Raw genomic sequence first — 26803 nt, forward strand, 5'->3', positions numbered from 1 at the left:
GAGAGAACACAAATTGCTAATAAACCTTAAGAAGTGTAGTTTCATGAAGGAATAACTAGTATATTTGGGATTTGTGATATCTATGAATGGATTGAAGATGGGTCCTGAGAAAGTAAGAGAAATTATTGAATGGCCTACACTGGAAAGCATTGGAGAGGTAATATCATTTCATGGATTGGCTAGTTTCTACCATAAGTTCATTACAAGTTTCAGTTTAGTTTGTAGCCCCATGACTAAGACAATGAGAGGAGACTAGAAGGATTTTAGATGGACATCTGGAGCAAATAGAAGTTTTGAGTTTTTGAAGTAGAAGTTGACTGAACAGCTTGTGTTATCCCTATCGGATTTTAGTAAAGTATTTCAAGTAAACTTTGATGCAAGTAGGAATACAATTGGAGCAGTATTGAGTCAAGAAGGAAAGCCTATTGCCTATTTCAGTAAAAAGTTGAATGACGCAAGGAGAAGATATTCAATGTATGATCAAGAGTTCTATGCCATAATTCAAGCCTTGAAGAAGTGGAGACATTATTTGTTTCCTAAGGAGTTTGTGTTGTATAAAGATCATCAAGCATTGCAGTATCATAATAGTCAAGGTAAGTTGAACTAAAGGCACATGAGATGGGTTGAGTTCATATAGAGCTATACTTTTGCTCTAAAACATAGGAGTGGAAAGTCAAATAGGGTTGTTGATGCTTTGAGTAGGAGAAGAAATTTGTTGACTGAAATGAGAATTAAAGTGTTGGGGTTTGATGAGTTGAATATATTGTATGAGGAAGACCTTGATTTTTTTGAGCCCTAGAAAGCTTGTAAAGAGCTTATTGTGATGGACCAGAGCAAATGGTTGGATTATTTCATTCAAGATGAGATGTTGTTTAGAGGAAATTTGTGTAACCCAGAGTTCTATGACAGACAATTTGATAAAGGAGAAGCATAGTGGAGGACTAGCAGGACATTTTGGCATTGACAAGATAGTGGCTTTGGTAAGTGAGAATTAATTTTGGCCTCAGATTCATAAGGATGTAAGGAAATTTGTTCAAAGTTGTAAAATTTGTCATTGCAAAAGGTGGAAGTCAAAACATAGGATTGTATAAACCTTTGACAGTACTAGAGAGACCTTGGGAAAACATAAGCATGGATTTCATACTTGGATTGCCTAAGACCCGGAGAGGGAATGATTCTATATTTGTCATGGTAGATAGATTCTCAAAGATGGCACATTTCATACCCTATAAGAAGACAAAAGATGCAGTGCATGTAGCAGACCTATTTTTCAAGGAAGTTGTGGGGTTGCATGGGTTACCTAGAAGCATTGTTTCAGACCGGATACCAAGTTTGTTGGCTACTTTTGGAGGACACTTTGGAGGAAGATAAAGACCGAATTGAAGTTCGGCTCTACATTTCACCCACATACAAATGGACAGACAGAGGTAGTGAACAGGAGTTTAGGAAATTTGTTGAGATGTTTGGTTGGACATAAACCCAAAGGTTGGGATTTAATTCTTGCACAAGCATAATTTGCATACAACAATTCAATGAACCGGAGTATCAGAAAAACCTTGTTAGAGATTATTACTAGAATGTTCCTAAAGGTATATCAGAATTGAGAGACATCAGTCATGAGGATAAAAGAAGCGTTGAAGCAAAGGAATCCATAGACCACATAAAGTCATTGCATAATCAGGTGAAACAACATTTGGAAGATATGAACTGGAAGCATAAGGAGAAGGTGGATGAAAATAGAAGACATAAGGAATTTGAAGTTGGAGATGAGGTAATGGTGTATCTAAGAAAGCGAATATTTACAGTTGGAACATATAATAAGTTGAAGATGAGAAAATTTGGGCCTTGTAAGATCTTGAAGAGGTTTGATTCAGGTAATGCATATGAAGTTGAGTTACTAGATATCTTGGGTATATTTCCTATATTAAAATAGTAGATCTCTATCAGTATCATGAGGCAGAATTCAGTTATGACAGTGGACCAGATTTATAGAGGCAATTTTCTAAGAAGAAACTGGATGAGATTGAGGAGATTTTGGATAGCAGAGTTGGTAAGAGCACGTGAAGAAGACAATAAAAAGAATATCTTATGAAGTGTAAGCACAAACCAGTGGAAGAATCTTCTTGGATATCTCGGGCTAAGGTAGACCATCTTGGTTTTCCTCTATCCCCATCAAAGTGAGGGGATCACTTTTCAAATAACCTGAGATGTTTGATGTAGGAGCATCCTTGGTTCATTTGCAATCTTGCATCAACTAAAGAAAATATTTTCTTTCAATTTTGTGTTTCAGTTTCTATGTTTCGCTCCAGATCCCTCCGAGTTGCTCACTTTTTGTGCGAAGCTGGATTTGGCATGTAGACATGTTCTTGTACATTGATCTTGGATTTTAGTTCATTTGTATCTTTTTCCTGCAAGATTTCACTTCTGGAATGTCTGGCAATTCTCAGTTTCCAAACTAGTTTGAACCTGAGTGGCTAGATGGTGTTTCTTTATCTTGTGAAGCATCTCCTTGACTTGCAGAGCCAATTGGCACTTCATACGATGTTCCCATATGCTTGGTTGACCTTCCTTTTGGTCTATGTTTCAATTTTGTTCTTTTTCAGAGGATTTTCTTCATGCTTGGGGCTGAACTATTTGCACGTTACACTTTCCCGCCTTGGGGATTGAAGTCTTTCTTGGCTGACCTGGATGTATTCTGGATTCTATATATTGATGTATTAGATCCTAGATGAGTATTTAGGGGGATAGTTTATGATGATTATATGGATAAATCAAATTTGAACATCTCTTTGGTTTTGGATTGAATGTATATTTTATAATCGGGCTTGTTAGCTTGGTGGAAGCCCGCATGTTGTTAGCCAGTTGTATTTGAATTCATGATATAATTGAAGCCCGATCTGGCATTCTCTCTAATCTATTTTATTATTTTCATTATATTAATCTTTCTGCACGGTCGGGACAGTGCTCTTTGAGGACCATTTTGTCATGACTACGTCAATGGTTATATAAGCATGGGTCATAATTAGTCTTTCAATGGAACATGCTATGGTTTCAATATGTATGGGCATAAAGTAGCTAAGTGTAGGTCAAACTAGAGGTTCATAAATAACAATATGAATAATGACAAATTTCACAGATACTGGTATGTTACAATTGTAATAAGATACGTCATATCAGAAAACATTACAGAAGTAAAACATAGAAGTCTAATGGCATGACAAGGAAAATTGATATTAACAAATAATGAGAAAAAATGAAGAATATTTAGGTGAAGAAATCAGAGGACAAGAGTGAAGTAAAAACTAAAGGCGAGTCTGCACCTACCAAAGGTGTTGTACCTTCTTCTAGAAACTAATTAGATAGCAAGGTCTAAGGGGTATATTTGAAGGAATAACATACGAGACCTCGAGTCATGTGATGTTGAGGAATGTTTTCCAACATTTTGATATTTGGAAAGGAATTTCTCATGATTTTTGGATAATATGTTGAGTCTACAATTGGAACAAATAATTTATCAACTTTTTTAGGTTTTTGCTCATTTAACTTTAGTACACTAAAAAGTAGATATATTATTTTTCAAGCTCATTTTGTTCACTTGCAATTTGATGTTTCAAGAGCTCTTGTGAAAAGAAGTAGAAGAGTGCATCTTGTATTGAAAAAGTAAACTTTAGTTGTAGACACAATGTCGATTTTGATTGTCATTGATGATTCTCTCAAGCCATAGCCTATGTTGAAGTTATATCCATTTGTTGTAGCAGTAAAGGATAAAGGTGCATTTTCTAGTGTGCCAGTTCACTATTTGTTTGAGACAACAAGGAAAACTGAGAGGTGGGGTGGGGGTGAATCAGTTTTAACCAAATTTAACCAATTAAGCACAATCTCATATATGATGAACTACAACAAAAAGAAAGATAACAACAATAACAGCAACACACATGACACCAATATTTTTGATATGGAAAACTCGGTTAAGGGAAAAACCACGGTGGGAAGCTACCCACAATGAGATGATACTCTGCAATAGTATGTGTAAATATTATAATAGGGAATGCACATGCATTTAGGCACACTACTTGGAGCTCATTACTGAAATTGCAGTGACCCAGAAGGCTCCAACCCTCAGGGAAGGTTCACTACCTTACAAAAATATTCAGACTACAATCTAGAAAGAATGAACTGCAAGAATAGCATCTGCTCATGCCTGATGATAGTTCGAGTTAAGCTCAAATATCTTCCCTTCACCAATATATGCTCAACACATCACATTGAAAGATGAATTCACTTGATCAAACATACACCACTCTCTGATAATGCAGACTCAACAACCACTAGATTACATGAATATTGTACCCATTTATACAAATCATCAACCTTGACTGCAAGGTCAACCAAACCCTTAACACCTAATTATAAAATTTACATAACACGATACATACATAAACCACCAAACCAATACAATGTCATAGACAATATAGAATGGACCTAAATCAACTCCTCAAACATGCACCACCACCAAAAATCTCACCAAGATCAACTGCAATATATTACACCACCAAAATACTACATAACATGAAGAATATCACCGAACCAAGAAGATCATCAAGAACTCACACAATAATCAATCTAGACCATCAAAACAAATATAACATGATTAGGAAACACCAACAAGCATGTTAGAACCATCTGTAGTAGCTGCACCAACACCACTTATTCAAATATTCATCGATCAGCATGCTAATGTTCAAGAACACTTAACAATAGCAACTCGGACAAGAAAGATAGCTTTCGGACCATCAAATCATGAACCATCTCAAATGAATATACATACGAGAATCCCAAAAACTCTCCCAAATCCACAACACAAGATATGATCATACCGGAGCACAACGGATCGAACACCAAAACACTGCAACACTGAACACTAAAAACCACTCTCTATACCGGAATCCATAACTCGACCAAATCATCACATAGCATCATGGAATCAATAAATAATAAATTAGAGACACTAGAGATAATTCATACTAAACCACAAATCCAAATCAATTCTCATCAATCACCGGATCACCAAAACATTTGTCTGCAACACCAAAACATAGGAATATGTTGATATCAATGACAACAACATATCCTAGCAGCAACAATATCCATCAATCTCCCCCTTTGGAATTGATGGCAACATATGAATGTGAAAAACAATCAATGCAAAGGAATAAATCAACACCAACAAAACTCCCCCTTAGATCAAGCACACAAAGCTCCAAACATAAGGTAGTTTTTCACATGCTTCTCTCCCACTTTGACAGCAATGTCAAATATATAAACTGATCAAGTTTATCTCTCCCAAAGGACATAATCTCTCCCTCTAGGATATACTCATAGCTCTGACCAACACACAAACTTCTTCAGCTAGATAGTAGCACCAACTCATTACCCTGGATAAAGAGATGACACTATAAAATCCATTGGATTGATGCATCTCAATGCACCTAGTTCTCATCAAGAGGGTTAGAGACCCCTAACTTGTCTCTCAATTATAAAAAATGTATCTACAAGAAAAGGCTTAGTAAAAATATCTACAATCTGATCTTTTGTAGATACATACTCCAGTTTTACTTTTTTATCATTAACTTTCTCCCTCAAGAAATGATACTTGATTGATATATGCCTCATTTTAGAATGCAGTACTAGATTCTTAAAAATATTAATAGCACTTGAATTATCATATTAAATAATATAGGCTTATCGTACACAACTCTAATGTCTTTTAGCATCTATTTTATCCAAACTACCTGAGTACAGTTACTAGCAGCAGCAATGTATTCAGCTTCAGTAGTAGATAGAGATACAACATCTGGTTTCTTGCTTGCCCATGAAACCAGCTTCTTCCCCAAAACAAAATCTCCACCAGTAGTTCTCTTTCGGTCATCGACATCACCTACCCAATCAGCATCAGCATAGGCACACAACATGAAATCATCATTCTTCGAATACCACAACCCATAATCAACAGTTCCCTTTAAATATCTAAAAATCCTTTTAACATCAATAACATGAGTCTCTTTAGGATCAGCTTGAAATCTGGCACAAAGACAAATAGCATGCATGATATCTGGTCTATTTTGAGTCACGTACATAAGTCCACCAATGATAGAACTATACAAGGTCTAATTCACTTTCTGAAATTTGTCATTCTTAGACAACTTGCATCCAATAACCATGGGAGTTCCAACAACTTTAGAATAAGCTAGCCTAAATTTCTTCAACAGCTCCTTCGCATACTTAGATTGAGAAATGAAAATACCTTTACGGGTCTGAGTAATCTTCAATCCTAAGAAGAATTTCATTTCACCTATCATAGACATCTCAAATTCCTTTTGCATATCATCATTAAACTTCATACTCAAATCATCATCTCCTCCAAAAATAATGTCATCCACAAATACTTCAACAATCAAAATGTTATCATTCTCAACCTTAAAGTATAAGTTCCTGTTAGCATTACCAAGATCTAGGGGCTTGCTTTAGTTCATGCAGTGCTTTCTTCAATCTGCATACCATGTCTCCTTTATCTGATAAATAAATTCCTTCAGATTGCTCAATGTAGACTTCCTCCTCAAGATCACCATTCAAAAAGGTTGACTTGACATCCATCTGATAAACCTTGAAATTGTTGTAAGCAACAATCTAACAGCTTCAATTCTAGCTAGAGGAGCAAATTTTTCTTCATAATCAATACCTTCCATCTGAGAGCATCCCTTACATATCAATCTTTCTTTGTTTCTTACCACTTCACCGGCTTCATCCAGTTTATTCTGGAACACCCATTTAGTACCAATCACATTCTTGTCTTTAGGTCTCCGAACAAGCTCCCAAGTGTTATTCTTCTCAATCTGATTCAACTCTTCCTCCATAGCTTTTATCTAATTCTCATCCTTACATGCTTCAACAAAATCTTTAGGTTCAATCTTAAAAATCAGGCATATCTCTTCAGCAGCAAGTCTTCTCCTAGTCATCACACCCTTGTTCTTATCACTAGTAATCTGATTCTTAGAATGATTCAATTTCACATACCTTGAAGTCTTCTAATTATTCTGATTCTCGAGCTCTTGAACTTCTTCATCAGCAGCAGCAATATCTGGATCAACTATCTCTACCAGATTATTCTGCTTCAGGATCTCAATCTGTGCAGGCTTAGAAACAATATCTTGATCATCAATCTCATATATGCATACTCTGATATGCTTCCCAAAACTTTCATAAACTTTCACATTTGCACTTTCCACTATCTTCTTCAACCTCTTATTGTAACACTGGTAGGCCTTGCTCTTAATAGAATATCCCAAAAATATTTCTTCATCCCATCTTGCATCAAACTTTCCTATATCCTCATCTCTTTTGATATAACATTTGCTTCCAAAAAATCTGAATTATCTAATTGTAGGAACATGACCAAACCATAGCTCATAAGGAGTCTTACCAGAATCACCTTTTATATGCACCCAATTGAATGTGTAAACAACAGTGCTAACAACTTCATTCCAAAAGGTTTGTGCTACATTTCCTTCAATCAGCATCGTTCTAGTAGCATCCAAGATTGTTTTGTTCTTCCTTTCAACAACTCCATTCTGCTGAGGGGTTCTAGGAGAAGATAATTTTCTTCTAATTCCATTCCTTATAAAATGTATCAAACTCACCAGATGTGAATTCTCCTCCTCTATCAGATCTCAGACACTTCAGCTTCAACCCTATCTCAGTTTCCACCTTTGCTTTGAATATCTTGAATTTCTCCAATGTTTTTTATTTCTCCTTTAGAAAAGTCACCCACATCATTCTAGAGTAGTCATCAATCAGCAACATGAAATACCTATCACCTTGCATGCTTCTCACTCTTGCGCGACCACACAAGTTAGTATGCACAAGATCTAACCGTCCATTAGATGTATACAACTTGCTTTTAAATGATGTTCTTGTTTTCTTTCCCAATTGACATTCTTTACATACCTAATTAGAAGGCTTCACAATCTTAGGAAAATCTCTAATAGCTTGAGTAGAACTTATCCTTATCATATAGCCAAAATTAACATGACACATCCTCCTATGCCACAACCAACTTTCATCTATCTAAGCAATCAAGCAATGTTTTTCATTGGCATTCAAGTGAAAGCTATTACCTTTAGTTTTAGTCCTTGTTGCAATCTCTATACCGAAGGCATTCAAAATCTTGCATTTACCATTCTTGAATTACAAGTATCCCTTGTCAGCCATCTGTCCAACACTCAAAAGATTATGCTTTAAACCTTCAACATATAAGACATCATCAATATTATTCTTACCATCAAAAGATATAGAACCTCTATCCCGAATCACACAATCTTTATCATCTCCAAATCTTAATATGCCACCATCATACCTTTCCATGTTCATAAATTTACTTTTATCACCCGTCATATGATGTGAACAACCATTATCAATTAACCATTCATCTTTCTCTTCAATATTAGCCAACAAAGCTTTCTCCTCAATAATGCAGCTTGTAGGATTCACTGTTACCGAATCATCTTCCTTGATAGCAATAAATACAAATTCATCTCTTGAATCCGCATTGTCTAATTCCTCGTCTGTCACACCTACATCAATAGCATAATAGCATCTCTTATGATTTTTGTACTTCCAGTAGGGCTTGTAGGGATTATCATTCTTATCATGCTTCTCATATCTATCATGTTTATCAAATATATCATGTCTTTCATACTTATCATACCTAGACATTGTTTTCGGACACCTAGAAGCAAAATTTCCTATCTTATTACAAGAGAGAAATTTCAAAGGTAAATTTCCATCATACGTACTGGCTCCCTTAGGCAATCTTCGAGCAATAAGTGCTTCAAGATCATCCAACTCTTTCTCCTACTCTTCTATCTCTCTCATATCTTGAAACCCTAGATAATCTCTCTCCCAAATCATACAGTTGTTTCCCAGATATAGAGGCTTTAAATGCAGTCTCAGATTTACCATGTGATTCTCCAAATTCACTCAACTCAAATGCAGCCAACTTACCAAAAAACATCTCTTGTTACAATAGTCACACTCTGGATCTCATCAATAGCGGCAACTTTAGCTTTATAAGCAGAAGGCAAGGATCTCAACACCTTAGCAACAATCTCATCTTCTTCAAGAGTTCCATCAACACATCTAATGTTCATAACAAGCTCATTTACTTTAGCCATAAAGGATGTTATGTTCTCATCTTCTCCCATCTTCAATGTCTCATATTTTCCCTTCAAACTCGGCAACTTAGCAACTTTAACTTATGCACCTCCTTCATACAAGACCTCTAGATTTTTCCATATCTCATGTGCAGTCTGAAGTCCCATCACATTAGTCATCTCTGAATTAGTCAAAGCACTTAGCAACTCTTTGTTACCCCTTATGTTATGTTCAGCTTCCTTGATTTCATTAGCAGTAACGGGTCCATTCAGAGGAACATTGTAGACATTCTTTGTAATCTTCCAATATTCTTCATCAAGACACTTCAAAAGAACTTCCATCTGGTCCTTCCATACAGTATAATAATTTCCATCAAATCTAGGACTCTCCTTAAACACATAGGTTTCCATCCCAGATCTCCTCAAGAAGTTAAGCTTCTTCAGAAGGATCTAGCTCTAATACCACTTGTTGGAAACAACAAGGAAGTAAAACTGAGAGGGGGGTGAATCAATTTTCACCAAATCAAACCAATTAAGCATAATCTCAGATCTAATCAACTGCAACAAAAAGAAAGATGACAACAACACACATAACACCAATATTTTTGATGCGGAAAACCTATTTAAGGTAAAAACCATGGTGGTAACCTACCCACAATGAGATGAAACTCTGTAGTAGTATGTGTAAATATTACAATGAGGAATACACATGCATTCAGGCACACTTCCTAGAGCTCACTGCTCAAATTACAATGACCCAAAAGGCTCCAACCCTCAGGGAAGGTTCACTACCTTACAAAAAGATTCAGACTACAATCCAAAAAGAATGAATTGCAAGAATAGCATCTGCTAATGCTTGATGATAGTTCTAGTTAAGCTCAAATGTTTGCCCTTCACCAATCTCTGCTAAACACATCACACTGAAAGATGAATTCACTTGATTGCACATACACCACTCTCTGATAATCCAGACTCAACATCTACCAAATTATATGAATATTACACCCATTTATACAAATCATCAACCCTGACTGCAAGATCGACCAAACCCTTAACACCTAATTACAAAATATTATCACATGATACATAAATAAACCACTGGACCAATACAATGTCATAGACAACATAGAATGGACCTAAAACAACTCCTCAAACATGCACCAGCACTGGAAATCTCGCCAAGATCAACCACAACACATTACACCACCAAAATATTGCATAGCACGAAGACTATCACCAGACCAAGAAGATCATCAAGAACTCACACAATAATCAATGCAAACCATCAAAACAAATAGAACATGATTAGGAAACACTGCTAAGAACATTAGAACCATCATTAATAGTTGCACCAACACCACTTATTCAAATCTTAAATGATCACCATGCTAATACTCAAGAACACTTAACAACAGCAACTCGAACAAGAAAGATAGCTTCCAGAGCATCAAATCACAAACCATCTAAAATGAAGATACACATGATCATCACAAACACTCTCCCAAATCCGTAACACAAGATATGATCATACCGGAGCACAACGGATCAAACACCATAACATTGCAACACTGAAAACTAGTCTCCATACCAGAATCCATAACTCGACCAAATCATCACGTAGAATCATGGAATCAATAAAGAATGAAGTAGAGACACTATAGATACTTCATACTGAACCAGAAATTCAAATCAATTCTCAGCAATCGTTGGACCACCAAAACATTTCTCTACAACACCAAAACACAGGAATATGTTGACAGCAATGACAACAACATATCCTAGCAGTAGCAATATCCAACACTATTTATACAGTGAATATGTTTGATCTTATATTCATTTAGATATTGGAGAAGTGAATTGTGGAAGTTTCATTGACCTCTTGGAGAAAATTTGTGAAAACAATGGTATAACTCTCAAAAGTGAGTACCAAAATATCACCAAGTTAGGGTTAGCCATTTCGAGGGTTTTTTTTTTTTTTTTCTTATGATCCTGACTGGACAAGAGCTATTTTAAGTAGAATTAATGGAGATACCAAGTACTTATATTGTTGGTGTAAATAAGTATTCATCATGAATATTATTACACCTTACTTAAGTTTACTTAGGAAATTCATTTAATAGTAGTTTGGGTATGAGACACTTGGGTCTTTGTGCCACATTGGAATAGTGTGTGTAGGAGAATTTCCACCTTTTATGGTGTGATCTTGTTACTACTCTATCATATCCACTTATTGTGGAGTGATAATTCCACCTTTGGTGGGTGATCCACCTCATGTGGAATATTTTATTGTTTCTCCTACCTACCACACCTATTTCCTACCTATCCTTGTTTCTTATTGAGCCACATGTCATGTTTGTGTGCTCACATGTCCATATTTCCTTGCCTATATATGCAGGCTCATATTCATTGTATGTAACAATTGATGATCCAGTTGATCACATTTTGCATCTTGATAGAATATAGTTTATTCCTATCATCTATTTTGTTCTCTCTTATTTGTGTTTTCCATTGCCTCTAGATCTTGGCAAAATCTCACATGGTATTAGAGCCATTAGAATGTCATTGGTTTGCCAATTGTGAGAAATTTGATGCTATTTGGGGTTGTGTATTTTGGAGCTTTCTATTGCAGGTTATTATTGAAGCTTGATGGGTCAAATCTGAGGTTACGATTGGATTGAGAAGGTCCAAGAAAGTCAGTTTTGCCTTTTGTTTCATCCAAATTGGACTTCGAAGGCCAAATCTAGAGGCATTTGAAGTGTAAAGCTGCGACGGAAATTTTCCAGAAATTATAATTTTGCAGACAATTTTCAAATAGTGATATCTCACTCATCCGGACTCCTTTTTTTGAGAAATGTTTTTTGTTTAGGGGTAGAATTTTTTGATCTATACTGTGGTGCAATATTTTTATGATTTTCAGATACATGTGTTTCTGAAATAATCAAATCCCAATTTTTACAACTTTGGAGGCTTCGTTTGGGCTCATATGGACTCGTTTTCAGGTGTCGTTTTTTTTTAAAGTGCATAATTTTTTGTCTGATAACTCAATGATGAACCACTAGTACCAAATCAGTACTGAGAGGGGGGGGTGAATCAGTACAAACACAATGTCAGTCCAAAACCGGTTTGACAGCAAATACTCCAAATGACTAACAAATAGGGATACCGGTAAAACAGAGTGCAACCGGTAACATCCAGTATAGCTTAGTCAGTCATGAACCAGTCACTCAATAAGCTTTCCTCTTAGCTCAATACTACAGTATCATTATATTTTTATGCATAAATAGGTAAACTTATTTGTTAGATCTTCACAACAGTGAGTTCAATATGTTTAATAGACAGGCATAAAACATAGAACCTTCATGTGCTTAACAGATAAAACAAAGCATCACAAGACAAAAGAATTTCACATGACACAAATGTTTTTACATGGAAACCCAACTAGGAAAAAAACCATGGTGGGGATGAATACCCACAAGTTGCTTTTTGAACTCTTTAGAAGTCTGCTCTGTTAGGAGCCTTGTCCGGTTAAGGACATTACAATAGGTTCTGGTAGGAACCGATCCTATTAGGAATCACCCGATTAAGGGTTAAACCCGTTAGGGTCACCTTGTTAGAGGATTTCAAGAACTCAATAGCTGAAAGGATCTCCTAAGCTTCTCTAGCTTCTTAGAACTCATTAGCCTCGAGTTACCCGGTTAAGGGATTTGAAACAAGCCGGTTAAGACCACCCGATTTAAGGGATTTTGAATCAAGCCAGTTAAGGCTACCCTGTTAGGGGATTTTACAACTGTTGAAGTGGTTAGAGATCAACAGGTATTACAATGATTTGTTAACAACACTTAATGCTAATGCAGATCCATTTAGGCTCCTCTTTTCCTTCTGCACATTCACTTTGCAGGTATCTCTTCTCTCCTTTGGTTTGGCAAGAATCACGTATCACTTTCCTTGGATACACACTCACAACTTTTGCCAACAACCTCAGAAAGAAACCCAACATCAACCTTATAGGAAACATACAGGTCGGTAGGAAAAACCCTAAACCCTAAACCTGTTAGGTTAAGCAATTCAAACGGTTCGATCCTGACTGTTGAATCATACTGCAATAAATGCAACAATCTTGAATCGATCTCAAGACATTCTCCATCGTCCATTATCCACCATTTTCATGGCGGTTGATAACCCATCACGCGTTATCACTATTTGACAGACTTCACACATTCCCAAGGTAGATAGGAATAGTCATCTTCATGCAAGATCCTTCACGCACATAGAGTTTACGTGGCAACATGATCTGTCCTCCATCATACTGCTAACTCATCACACAAAGATCACCGATTGAGTCACATAGACTTGAGATATTCCAACTGGAAACCCCGAAGTGGAAGCTACCTACCAACCAGTAGTCATACAATGCTTCCATGTGTCGGTTCCCATAACTACATGCCGGTTCACCTCGAACAATTATGCCGCTTCACTTTAGCATATAAACCGGTTCATACATATGTTGGTTCCTCTCTTTCTTCACCTATCACATGTGTCGGTTCACACCATGTCTCATATTGACATCAATGACAACATACATATCATTATGTCTTCATGTCGGTTTACATAATGCCATGCCGGTTCACATAATGCCAACATTGTCTACTTTCAAAATCTGCCATTTGTTTGTAGTGATTTTGAGTAGAAATTGTACTTTCAGTATTTGTTCATTTTTTGGTCTATTTGGTATTTGTATTTTGCTTGGATCTCAGTTCATATCACTAGCGGTATTTGTTGAAGTCTCTTATATCTCATTTAGAGAAGTTTTAAAATTTAAATCAAAAGTCCACCTTGCCTTGTTTTGCAAGTGGCCCATTGTACACGCACTAAGTATGAAGTGCCACATCATGATTTTTTTTTGGGGGGGGGTTTCTTGATTGAGTAATTTAGGGGGGTGTCTTGTGTGATTGTGCCTCTCTCTATCTTTTGTTTTTCCCTTTTTGCTTCTATGGGTTCTCCTAAGTTTTCTCTCTTAACTCCTCATAATTATGCTACTTGGAAAATTGATACATGGAGTAAACTTATGGAAAAAAGACTAACTCATTATATTGATGGAACTATTGTTGCTCCCATTGATCCTAAGGTTGATCCTATTGGTCACTTGGATTGGCTCACTAAAAATATCATGGAAATTGGTAGCTTAAGAAAGTATGTATCAAAGGATCTCATTTTTCATATTGAGAAATGTACTCTAATTAAGGATGCTTGGAAAAAGTTTCAAGACTTGTATGGTCAAGTTGATGAGATTAGGGGATATCAGATTGATAGTGATCTCACTATGTTAGATCCCAAGAACTTTGATACTATACAAGATTATGTCACTAAGGCAATAGAGTTGAGGGCACAACTCAAGGATTGTGGCATTGATAAGAAGGATACTCAATTGATCTTCAACTTGATGGGCAAGCTTCCACAAGAATATGTAGCATTTGTTTCTAGTTTCCAAACCCATAGGATGTCAATGGGTTCAAGCTACACAATGCCTACATTTGATGCTTTCATTGAAATGTTGATGTTGGAACAAACTAAGTTGATAAGCATGGGCATTCTTAAGGCTTCTAAGTCTCAAGCATTAGTGGAAAATCAAGGGAACAAAGGAAATCAAGGAAAGGGCAACTCCAATAAGAAGAAATGGCAATCAAAGCCTAAGGAAAAAGTACCATCTTCTCCACAACAAGGAGATTCATCTTCTTCCAAGATGGACAATTCACCAAAGAGGGAGAGACCTACTTGTGCCTATTATAAAAAGTTTGGTCATGAGGAGCGTCGTTTCCATTCTAAGAAGATTGATGAGCTCACACATATCCTTAAAAAGCATAACAATGATTTGATTAATGTCTACAAGAAAGATGATTCATCAACTTCTACTTCTCACAATCAAAAGGGAAAGGGCGAGGATTCATGGCTTCTACAAGTGGGAAGACTCACTCTTTTGGGAATAGAAAAGGAAAATCTCTTTGTGCTACTACAAGTCATGATTTAGGGAGATGGCTTCTAGATTCAGGGGCTTCTCATCATATGGCATCAAGTCACAGTCTATGTTCTCTTCAATTGAACCTTGCACCATGTCGCAGATTTTGATGGGAAATCATACATACATGGATGTGATTGGGAAAGGAACTGTTTCCATTGGGTATAAATCCTTCAATGATGTGTTGTATGTACCCCATTTGACAAACAATCTCCTTTCCATCTATCAATTCACACATGGCGCAACTAAGAGAATTGTGGAATTCACACCTGAGTTAGTTTTCATTGGAGACTTGGAGAATAGAGCTATCATTGCAACTGGGGTGGTTGATCATGCATCTCGGTTATACTCCTTTTCAGATTTTGTTGATGATAATGATTTCACATATAATGATTCTTCACATGATGATCACACTTCTTGTGATGGTTCAGATTTTGAGGAGAACTTTGGGTACTTGAACTTGGGGATTCTCACATGTGACCCCATTCATGAGCCTTGTCTTTCATCTCCTCCTATTGATATCACATCACCTATTGCACCTGATGATGTGGATAGTGTGACAGTTTTGCCTTCATGTGATTCAGTGCAGCAGGATATATCATGTCTTCCAATTTCAGTTTCTTGGGATGATTACTTGACAGACATTGCAGGTTTGTTTGTGGAATCCTACATTGCAGATTTGGGAGACACCATTGATGATATTCATCTTCTCTTTGATAAAGATCATCCTTCTTTGATTGTTGCAAGGGAACACTCTAACCCTCTTATTCATTCTCTACATGATCATTCTTTTGAGGTTGACATGATTGTGGATACTTATGTACAACAGTTGAAGGAGGTCTTTTTATTCTTTGAGGAGACATGTGAGTCTTTGGGACACATTCTACTTTCATATCCACTATATCTTGGAGTGCCTTTTTCAATAGTGTGGAGTATTTTACTACCTTTGGAGGGGGTATCTTTCAACATCGACATGGGGACACTTGAGCAATTTTCAAAGATTCCATTCATCATGAGTTTTTTTCATACATCTTCCCTTCATGATTGGGGAGACTTCATGGATACACCTTTGGTTTTGTTTCTTCCTAAGGGGAGGAATGTTGTTCCACGTTCTTGGAGCAGTTTCTTCATTCATTCTCAAGTTTCTATCATTGCTGTAGATTCTACATTGAGGGGGGCCTTCCTAGCTTCTCTTCTTCTCTCATATGGGGGGGACTTTTTCCTCACATGGGGTTTTGTTCCTCACATTCTTCTATGAGAGTTATCTTGTATAGATTTCATCTCTTTTGGGGAAGGGTTTTTTCCCATTGGTTTTTTCTCTCTTTCCTCGCTTTATGAGAGATTTCCTTGCATTGGTTTGCATGCATTTGCATTTGTACATGGGTACCTAACATGGCCTCGTAGATAGGACCCATCTTGCATTGCTTAGTTGCATTGTAGACTTAAGTGCATTCCCCTAAGTCGCACTTAAGGGGGGGTGTTGGTGTAAATAATTATTCATTATTAATATTATTAAACCTTACTTAAGTTTACTTAGGAAATGCATTTCATAGTAGTTTGGGTATGAGACACTTGGGTGTTTGTGCCACATTGGGATAGTGTATGAGAATTTCCACCTTTTATAGTGTGATCTTGTTACTACTCTATCATATCCACTTATTGTGGAGTGATAATTCCACCTTCAGTGGGTGATCCACCTCATGTGGAATATTTTATTATTTCTCCTACCTACCACACCTATTTCCTACCTACCCTTGTTTCTTATTGAGCCACATGTCATGTTTGTGTGCTCACATATCCATATTGCCTTGCCTATATATGCAAGCTCATATTCATTGTATGTAATGATTAATGATCCAGCTGATCACATTTTGCATCTTGATAGAATACAATTTATTCCTATCATCTATTTTGTTCTCTCTTATTTGTGCTTTCCATTGCCTCTAGATCTTGGCAAAATCTCACATAGACAAACCCTACAAAATTACAAAGAATGACATTAGGGCTTTGACAGACCTTTGTTAAAAGGGTTCTATTCCTACAAAAAGATCTATTTAAACTGACACTATGAGTGAGCTGATAGGAGAAAAGATGGATGGAAAATCCATGACAATAGAAGATATTACTGAGCCAGGAGCCAGATATGCTACAAAGGTTCTTGCATATAAGATTTATTTTTAGAACCATGAAGGCACTGTGACTGCAGTTGTCATTCATATTGCATTTCAAACAGTTATGTGAGGAGAACAATTCAATAACTATAAACTTTTGTATGAATAATTGATGGAGAATCTAGAGAAAATGAGGAAAAGTAAGTATCCATTCAAGTTTGGATCTTTGATTATTTTTCTTACATTCATGTATCTGAATGAGCTTCCCAAAGGGACAATTATACATGGGAGAAATTCACACCCATTGGAACAAAAAAGGCATTGCATATCAAGGGTTTTGATACGCATACCTATAGAAGAAAAATCGGAGGATGGTTTGTGGACTTAAAGGAAAAGATGTAAGAAAGGTATAGATTTCCTTAGGATAGAGTATTAAAATAGGAGACATTTATCTTTCTAGTTAGCAGAGATAACTGCTACATTATTGTCATTGAACCATGAGTAGCTTGGATTCCTGAACTGCCCTGTGAAGTTTTAGAAGAGTTGGCAAAAGAAAAAAATTCAGAAATTATCAAACTATAAAAGAATCTCAATGAGCCTCATTTGGGGATAGTTGAAGAATTGTGACATAGTCAAGGTAGGGAGATCCAATGAAGGACATCCTTGCCTTGCAACCCATAACACAAAACACCATGCAAGATACCAACAACCGGTAACACAACACCAGATCTAAATGGTAAATAGATAAAGAACAACCTAACCAGTAGAAGAAACACATGATATAACCGGTAAATAGATAAATCAATCGTTATAACCATTTAATGAATTGCATATGCCTTCAGTAGCTACACCTTCTGGACCACAACCCAGGATTACAAAACAATCCATACAACACAAATCTAAGATCCACAGACCTTCTACTCAACAAATAGGCTTCTAGTAATAGTCTTCACTATTCTGCACTTATCCAGACCTTAGTCCATCCGGACTTCAATCCCCCCGGACCAGAATCTCCCTAGAATCTACATCTTTTCTCAATCTCTTCTTCCTCGGACCTCTGCTCTTTAAAATGAATCTCTAAAATTTTCCTTTATACCATCCGCAAGCGATAACAACTCGATCAAGTCGGTCAAAGGCCAACCAGTTCATGATAGAACGTGTAAATGATAACATGTCTATCCAAATCACCAAGGACATCTTTAAATGCATAAAACTTCATGTGGTCCTCTGAAAACATCAGAAAAGGCCAAAAACAACATCGCCCAATGATCTACAAGTTACAGAAACCACCTGCAACCCGATTCATCTTCGCTCCATACACTGCAAAACCAACCAGTAAGAACATACCAATATCAAGCCAATACCGGAATCGATGTCTCATCGGGATCAAATCAAAATGTCGGTTTGAACTACTCTGGTGCTCCTACATCAAACTCTTGAGGTTAATTGAAAAGTGAGTCCCATCACTTCATTTGGTTCGGCGATCTGTTAGTAGGTATTTGCAACTGCCTCAGGGGTTCAACGGTCTGACTATAGGTTCCGGTTGCCTCTCCTTGACAATCTACCGGTCCACCCTGCATCCTTCCTAGGTTCGGCAATCTATTCAAGTCTCCACCCACTAACTACCTCAAGCTCAAGCTCTAGGTTTGGTGGTCTACTTGCAAGACTTGTACTGCCTCACATTCGGTGATCTGAACAAGTCTACAAGCTGCCTTAACTTCCTTTCCAATCAACAGGTAAATAACTAGGTCTTCTTGAATCAACAGGTTCACAAACTAACTTTGATATCAATTGACATATTCAAGGTAGAGAGATCCAATGAAGGACATCCCTGCCTTGAAGCCCACAACACAAAATACCATGAAAGATTCCGGCAACCAGTAACACAACACCAGATCTAACTGATAAATAGATAAAGAGCAACCTAACTAGTAGAAGCAACACATGATATAACTAGTAAATAGATAAATCAATCATTATAACCATTTAATGAATTGCATATGCCTTCAGCGTATACACCTACTAGACCGCAACCCACAATTACAAAAGAATCCATACAACACAAATCTAAGATCCGAAGATCTTCTGCTTGACAAATAAGCCTATGGTAATAGTCTACACTGATCTGGACCTCAGTCCCCCCGAACCAGAATCTCTCTGGAATCTACATCTTCACTTGATCTCTTCTTCCTCAGACCTTTGTCCTTTAAAATGAATCTCTAAACTTTCCCTTTATACCATCCACAAGTGATAACAACACCATCAAGTCGGCCAAAGACCAACCGGTTCATGATGGAATGTGTAAATGATAACATGTCGGCCCAAATCACCAAGAACATCTTCAAATGCATAAAACTTCACGCAGTCCTCCAGAAACATCGGACAAGGCCCAAAACATTGCTCGATGATCCGCAAGTTACAAAAACCACCCGCAACCTGATTCATCTTCACTTCATACACTGCAAAACCAACCAGTAAGAACATACCAATATTGGGCCAATACCGGATTTGATATCTCATCGGGATCAAATCCAAATGCTGGTTTGAACTACTCTAATGCTCATGCATCAAATTGGAACCTAGCTTGAGGGAGGAAATATCTAAGAAAGGATTGTGGAAAAAAATAGACAAAATGTTGGATGATATTAGTCTACCTAGAGTTGTAGATGCCTTTGGATAGAGGTTGACCAAATATATTTTGGCATCACCTCAAGTGATGCAGAGTTCCTTTGAAACTCTTGCTCATTCTACTTTCAGTGAAAAGAAAACTACAAAGAAGAAAAAAAGGTTGAAAGGAAGCTCGAGATTCAGGAAGCTAAGGAAGTAAATACCAAGAGTGATGAAAATGTTGAGAGAGAAAATTTTGTCATCAGTCCAAGAACCAAGAGGACTAAGATGGAATACATTAAGGAAAAGCACACTACTCCTACAAAGAAGACCAAAAGACAATCTACCATTGTTGAATCAAAGAGTACCCAGAAGGAGCCAAATCAAAATAAAGGTGAAAAGAAAAAGGAGCAAAAGGTAGAACAATCTCTTAGTATAGATAGTCTTGTAAATACTATGTATGAAAATGGGTATATATAAAATATTGTAGATTCCTATGATGGTGCACAACCTATAGATAAAGAGGTAATGGAAAGTGCAATTATAAAAAAAATTATTATCTATAAGAAAAAATTGTGTGATATTCAAAACTCTATTCTTGCTAGTCTATATGATGCTTTGACAAAGAAAAAAAAGCAGTACAAAAAGAAAATGATATTCGAATTGCTTCCCTTGACAAAGTTTGTAGCCCTTTATCTGAAGAAGCCAAAGGGAAGATTCAATTTGTTCTTAATACAAGGCTTCACAAAAAGGAAAGAGTATATCTAATAATGTGTGAGGATCCAAAGGTTATCAAACGAGTCATTAAACAACCTGATGATATTGCAATTGAAGTCACCCTTGAAGTGGTAAAATCTTTAACTTCTCCTAAGGAGCAAGTAGATAAGCACTTGTGTGTTGGTCAAACTTGTAGGAGTACCCCTATGTTATGGGTAGAAGAAAAACAAAATGTAGACAAAGTTTATTCTAGTTGTTCTAGTTAACAAAGTTTAGTCTGAACAGGCATCTCCTGCAGCAAAATAATTAAGGGATAAAGAAGAACAATAGAATGTACAATATTCTATAAAATAATCATGATGATACATTTGATTATGCTATAATAAAGTCCTAGAATCACTGGTGCGCAAAAGCACAAATTTGTGTCGCCCTTTGGGCTAACTAGCGTAGTCCGGCTGAACTATTTTTCTACTATGTGGCACCCATTGGTGTAGTCGTGGTGCCTAGATGGTGCCAAGAGTTTAGCTAAACTAAGTTGGACAGAACTATTTTTAATATAAACCTAGTTTGGCCAAACTCAATTCGGTCGAACTATCCTATGTGTCATGTGATGTGGCAACAAAATCAACATTTTGTCTACATTTTTGAAACTTTCGAATTTTGTTGTATTTTTCTTTAGGTAGAATATTTGTTTACAAAAATCAAAAAATACCCTTTTGTAGAGCTCAAAGTCACCAATTTGGACATATAATTTTTTTTAATATTTTAATAAGTTTTAATATTTTTTTATTGTTTAAACATAGCAAGTAGATTTTTTAAGTTCAAAAAGAGTGGTGCAGGGCACCCTCTTGGTTTTGGATTTATTTTGTTGCTTGTGTGTTGGATAGGTGGTCTTAAACCCTAGGATGGTGTTTTGGATCAGTTTGAATCCTGTGAATGTAATAAAGAACCTATTGTAAGGTCAATCGGCTCTAAAGTCCTTTATAAACCTAGAGACCAAATTGGGCCATGGCATTCATGTAGTGTAGGAAGCATGTTGATAAGTTGTCTTGAGTTGTTTTAGGCCTAGGATAGGTCTAAAAAGTACATTAGGGACATTGGCATGTCAAAATTGTCAAAATGTCAAAAAATGCAAAATTGTCAAAGTTGCAAAAGTTGCTAAGCAACATTTTTCCACTGATTGGGAAAGGAGGTTCCAATGGTCATAACCAATTGGAAAACACTTGTAGGAGTTGGGGAAAGGCCTATTTGTGCCTATGAGATCATCCATGTTGGTGTTGGATGAAGTGTGTAAAGATTTAGTGGTTTGAATAACAAGAAAACTTAGATTTACCCAATTTCCATTGTTTTCCATACTGTACGATCTGACAGATGCTTTACTTACATGGAATTTGAAATTTTTTGGATTGTGGTGTGAGTGTAGGATCTAATGCAAGTGATCTGACTCCAATTGATAGAGTTTGGACTGAGTTGGGGGCAGTTTGCCAAAAACTATCATCCTAAGACCCAATTCATAGGGTTCATCAAAGACATGGCCCTAACTTGCAAATCCATTGTGGAGTTCAACAAACTTTTGGGAAATGTAGGTTGAGGGTGCGTATACTGATATTTCCAAAGGGTGGAATTTGGGAGTGAGGGTTGGTGTGGTTACCACCAAAAACTAGGCTAAACAAGACAATGTGTTTAGTCTAGCCTACAAGGAGGAATGAACAAACAGTCACCTAGGGAGTGTTTGGTGACCGGTCTAACAGTAGATTTGATCTATTAGAAGCCTAAGAAACATTTCCAAGTGGTGATTTTGGTTCTGCAACCCCATCTTCAAGTAGTTGCTTTGGAAAACAGGCCTAATTAGGCCTATTAGGTCTGCAAACTTAGTAGGTGCTTAGGGGTGATGGAGCGGAGTCAAACCTCAATCTCTTGGGATTGGATGTAAAGCCCAAAAGGGTACTCAAACCTGTAAATACCGATCTGGAAGGGCTACTAGGATTAGGCCTAGATAGGGGTTTCTTGACCCGGGTGCAAAAAGGAGACTTCCAACCTTGGTTGGAAGGCTAGGGTGAGTGAACTTGGTTTTCAAACAATCAAAACCCTCCTTAGGAAGTGCAGTAGGTGATTGGTTGCATTGGTGTGTGTAGAACCCTAGTAGTGAGGTTGTAATAGGCCTTAGACAAGGTATAGAGGTGTGGTTTTGGGTCTTCTTACCTTCTAGTTGCCCACTCTACATCAAAGAGGATCATTTGAAATTAAAAAAAAATATTAAATGATATTAAAAATTTTACAAAAAATATTTTCACTGCATGAGAGAATCTTCTCCAAAAGGGTATAAGTTTATTTTGATAATGCTAAATTTAGTAGACAAAACGTGACGTCGAATGAAAATAGCCAAATTCAGCTACATTGGACTTCAAAATATTATTACGAGAAAAATATGCATCAAATTTTTTTATATTTTTTTTAGCACTGCATATATATGTCCTCTATTTGGAAAATTAAAATCAGGAAAAAATAAGTTCGTTTTCATTTTTTTGGTGACACCGACTAAAGCCCCTGATTTTCAACATTTTTCAACAATAAAAAATCTGTCTTTGAATACATGAAAAAATATCAATTAAAAAAAATAGCAGACATAAATTTCATTAATATTTCTACATTTGATTAGTCTACATCATTTTGAAATTTAATTTAGAAATGTCACTTTTATGTGGTCGAAGTTAAACAGTTTAAGTTGTGTTGGCCACTTCCTTTATAAAAGGGTGACACAACATTATGCTTTTACCCTGGTAGACACCTAGATAAAGATTCAAGCATAGATGAGGATACTAATATTGGCACAATGCAGGACAATGCAGACAAGAGTGTTGATCAGAAAGAGGATACATTGTGAAAAGAGACAAAAGAAGCACATATCGTGCCTAACTCAGCAAAATTGAAAATGGTTGTTGAACCAGAGATTTCATCTAAGGTACTACAGGTACTAATTTCTCATGGAAGATTATATTTGGGGAAATTATCCCCCTAGAAAATGCTTGAGTTGAGAAATGTGTTACATTTTGAAGCCACTAAATATAAGTGTCTAGGAGCCTAATAGAAGACATGCTAAAGTTTGTCCATGAGAAGCTTCTAGATATGCAAATTGGTAATTCTTTTTCCCATGAGGGCCAGCAACAATTATCTTTCAGACATTTGAAAGGTCGGGCTTCGAGCCTCGAAGTGAAAATTTTATATACTTTTGAAAATAATCTTTTAGGCAACTGACTAACTTGGTCAAGGAATAGGTGTGCAAAAGCACATAATCTTTTAAAAGACTGTATTATTAAGTTTGAGAAGAGTATGGATAGTGTAATTCAAGTTTATAGACTTTGCCACACATGGCCTGAATCCACCAGTCTAATACAAATGAAATCAATGCTATTGAAGTAAAAATCCAAGAGTCATCCAAGTCTATTGATCTGAAGAATGATGAAGACTCTACTAGAAGATTGGAGATTGAGGAAATTTACAAGAGATTGAATGAATTGGTCAATCAAAGGGAACTTGTAAAAAAAGATTTTTAAAGATTGTGAGACATTGTGGACATACATCTCACCAAAATGATGAAAATTATAAAAGACTCGTAGAAGTCGAGTGCATTTGTGTCAGTTCTAGTGGACTACAATATTGCAAAGCAATTCTTGAGATTGAAAGCTATATCAAGGTGTTGGTTTCCATTGAAGATGATTGGGTCACTGCCTAGAGATCTTTGAAATCAGTGAATAAAGTTATCATTCCTCCTATCCTACAAAAACTGTAATCTCATGTAGACTACTCGCTTTCTTTTCTTTGTACATATTATTTCCTAATGTTGATAAGGTGTTACACTTAGGGGGAGTAATTTTACTAAATCATGTGCCCCTTTTTGTCATTGCTGTCAAAGGGGGAGAGATTTTGACAAGAACTTTTTGGTTTTGGTCTTGAATTTTTGTTGGCACAATATATCCATCAATGATAAAGGGGGAGATTGTTGCAATATTTCCCACTTCTTGTCATTGATGCCAACTCCTCTTGACTGGAGGTTGTTTGATATCTCCTACCTATTTTAGTTACTGGATAGATTTTGTATATTTAGCTGCTAGATATTCATGTTTTATCTTAAGTGGCCCAGAAGATTGATTAAATGTAGTTTGATGGTTTTTTGGAGTATATAGTAATCACTTTTTGGTTTGGATCAAGGAATAATAAATGGCTAATCACATTTGAGGGTATGTGGTAGCATGGGGAATGGATGGGCCTCTTGCAAAGGTTGGAGCTGACAACATACATGTTTTTGTGCATTCTATATTGATGAAATTGGGTGTTTTCTAGTTTGGTATCAATATACATGTTACATCTTCCTCTAGATGACCTCATAATATATGTGTTTTGATCTAAATTATATAAGAAGGTCAAAAAGGTTTTGTAATTGCATGAATGGGTGTGTGTCGAAATGAGAAAGGCTAATAGTGTGAAGGTAGTATAGATTTGGAGGAAACCAGAGATTTGGAGACTTAGCAAATGAATCAGAGAGTGCTTAAACTAGAACCACTATCAGCATTGTGTAGATGCCCTTTTTCAAGTTCAAATCATATTACATATTATACTAAATAGTATTTTGTATCTTACCCTGATGAAGTGATCTTTAGCTATGCAAGTCATCTTTTCTATCTTTCCTAAGGTTGTGCACCTTAGTCTACAAGTCTGGAGCAGTAAGCTCTTTGGCTAATGGCCATATTTATTGTAAATAGTGAATATACATATTGTGAGTTTGATTCTCATCATGGTTTTTACTAGTTTGGGTTTTCCATGTAAAAATTTTGTGTTAGTGTTATCATGTGGATGCCTTTGTTGTTACTGCTATTTACTTTCAACTCATCGATATGAATAGAATCATGTTAAATTGGTAATACTTTATTTATGTTGATTCACCCCCCCTCTCAACATTTTGGTAACTTTTCAACACTGCCTTCTTCATGCTAACTTAATTTCTTTTCTTTGGCCTAAACAAAGAAAGAAACATAGACAACATCTTGAAATTTCTACTTTTTGCAAGTATCATCAAATCCATGGGCATTCTACTAATGAATGTCATGCTTTGAAAATTAAAATATAACAATATAAGGATTTAGGTATCATAAAAGTAACATGTGACAATGAATGGCATATTTCTTATGATCATTTCAAAAAACATTCAAGTTCCTATTATGTTACTCCTCACTATGTGACATTGTTAGCTTACCTATTGGGGGCTCATTGTCATTCATGGTGGTATAATTTCAGGTGAAATCATACTTAGTGACCAACATAATATTCTATGTATTGTTGTCTATATGCTTCAAGAGGAAAAAATAGTTTTTAATAATTTATCCTTTATAGGGATTCACTTTTTCTTTGTTGAGTTGCATATTTCATAACTTGATGTCCTTTGTTGCATAGAATTATCCTTCATGTGAGTGCATATGTGTTCCTTGGCTAGGACCTATTCCTTGCTTGAAATGGTATGTCTCTTATGGATAATCTCTCCTTAGGAGGTGTGTGATCCTTCATCATGGTTATCTTTGTCTCCATGCTTGGGGGGAAAGGATATCATTTCATTTCAATCCTCTCTCTTTTTCCAAACATTGCCTTTTCATTTATGAGTTATATTTTTCACAACTTGATGTCCTTTCTTGTATAGAATTATCCTTGATGCAAGTTTGTGTATGTTTCTTGTATAGGACCTATTCTTTGTTTGAATTGGTAAATCTTTTATGAACAATCTCTCCTTAGCGAATGTATGCAATTCTTCACTAAAGATCTAATTTTTTTTCTAGAAATGGGAGAAGGTGTGTATTCTTAGTCTACTTCTCCTTTTCAAAGACGTTATCTTTATCAAAGATCCCATCTATTTTTTGAAGATGGGTATCTTTGGATAATGATCTCTTCCTTCTTTTATCGCTCAAAAGGATCCCTTTATGCTTGTTGCTAGATATTTATTTTACAACTATCTTTTCCTTGCTCATAAGAGTTATGCCTCTTTAGCTTGGAATTGTGTACATTGTTGCCTAAAGGATATCTCCTTGGTGATGAAGGTGTTTATCCTTGTTCTTATTTTCCTTAAGATGCCACCATAGCTCTATATTTCCATCTTAAGG

Source organism: Cryptomeria japonica, chromosome 9, assembly GCF_030272615.1.
Source record: "Cryptomeria japonica chromosome 9, Sugi_1.0, whole genome shotgun sequence".
Taxonomy (NCBI): domain Eukaryota; kingdom Viridiplantae; phylum Streptophyta; class Pinopsida; order Cupressales; family Cupressaceae; genus Cryptomeria; species Cryptomeria japonica.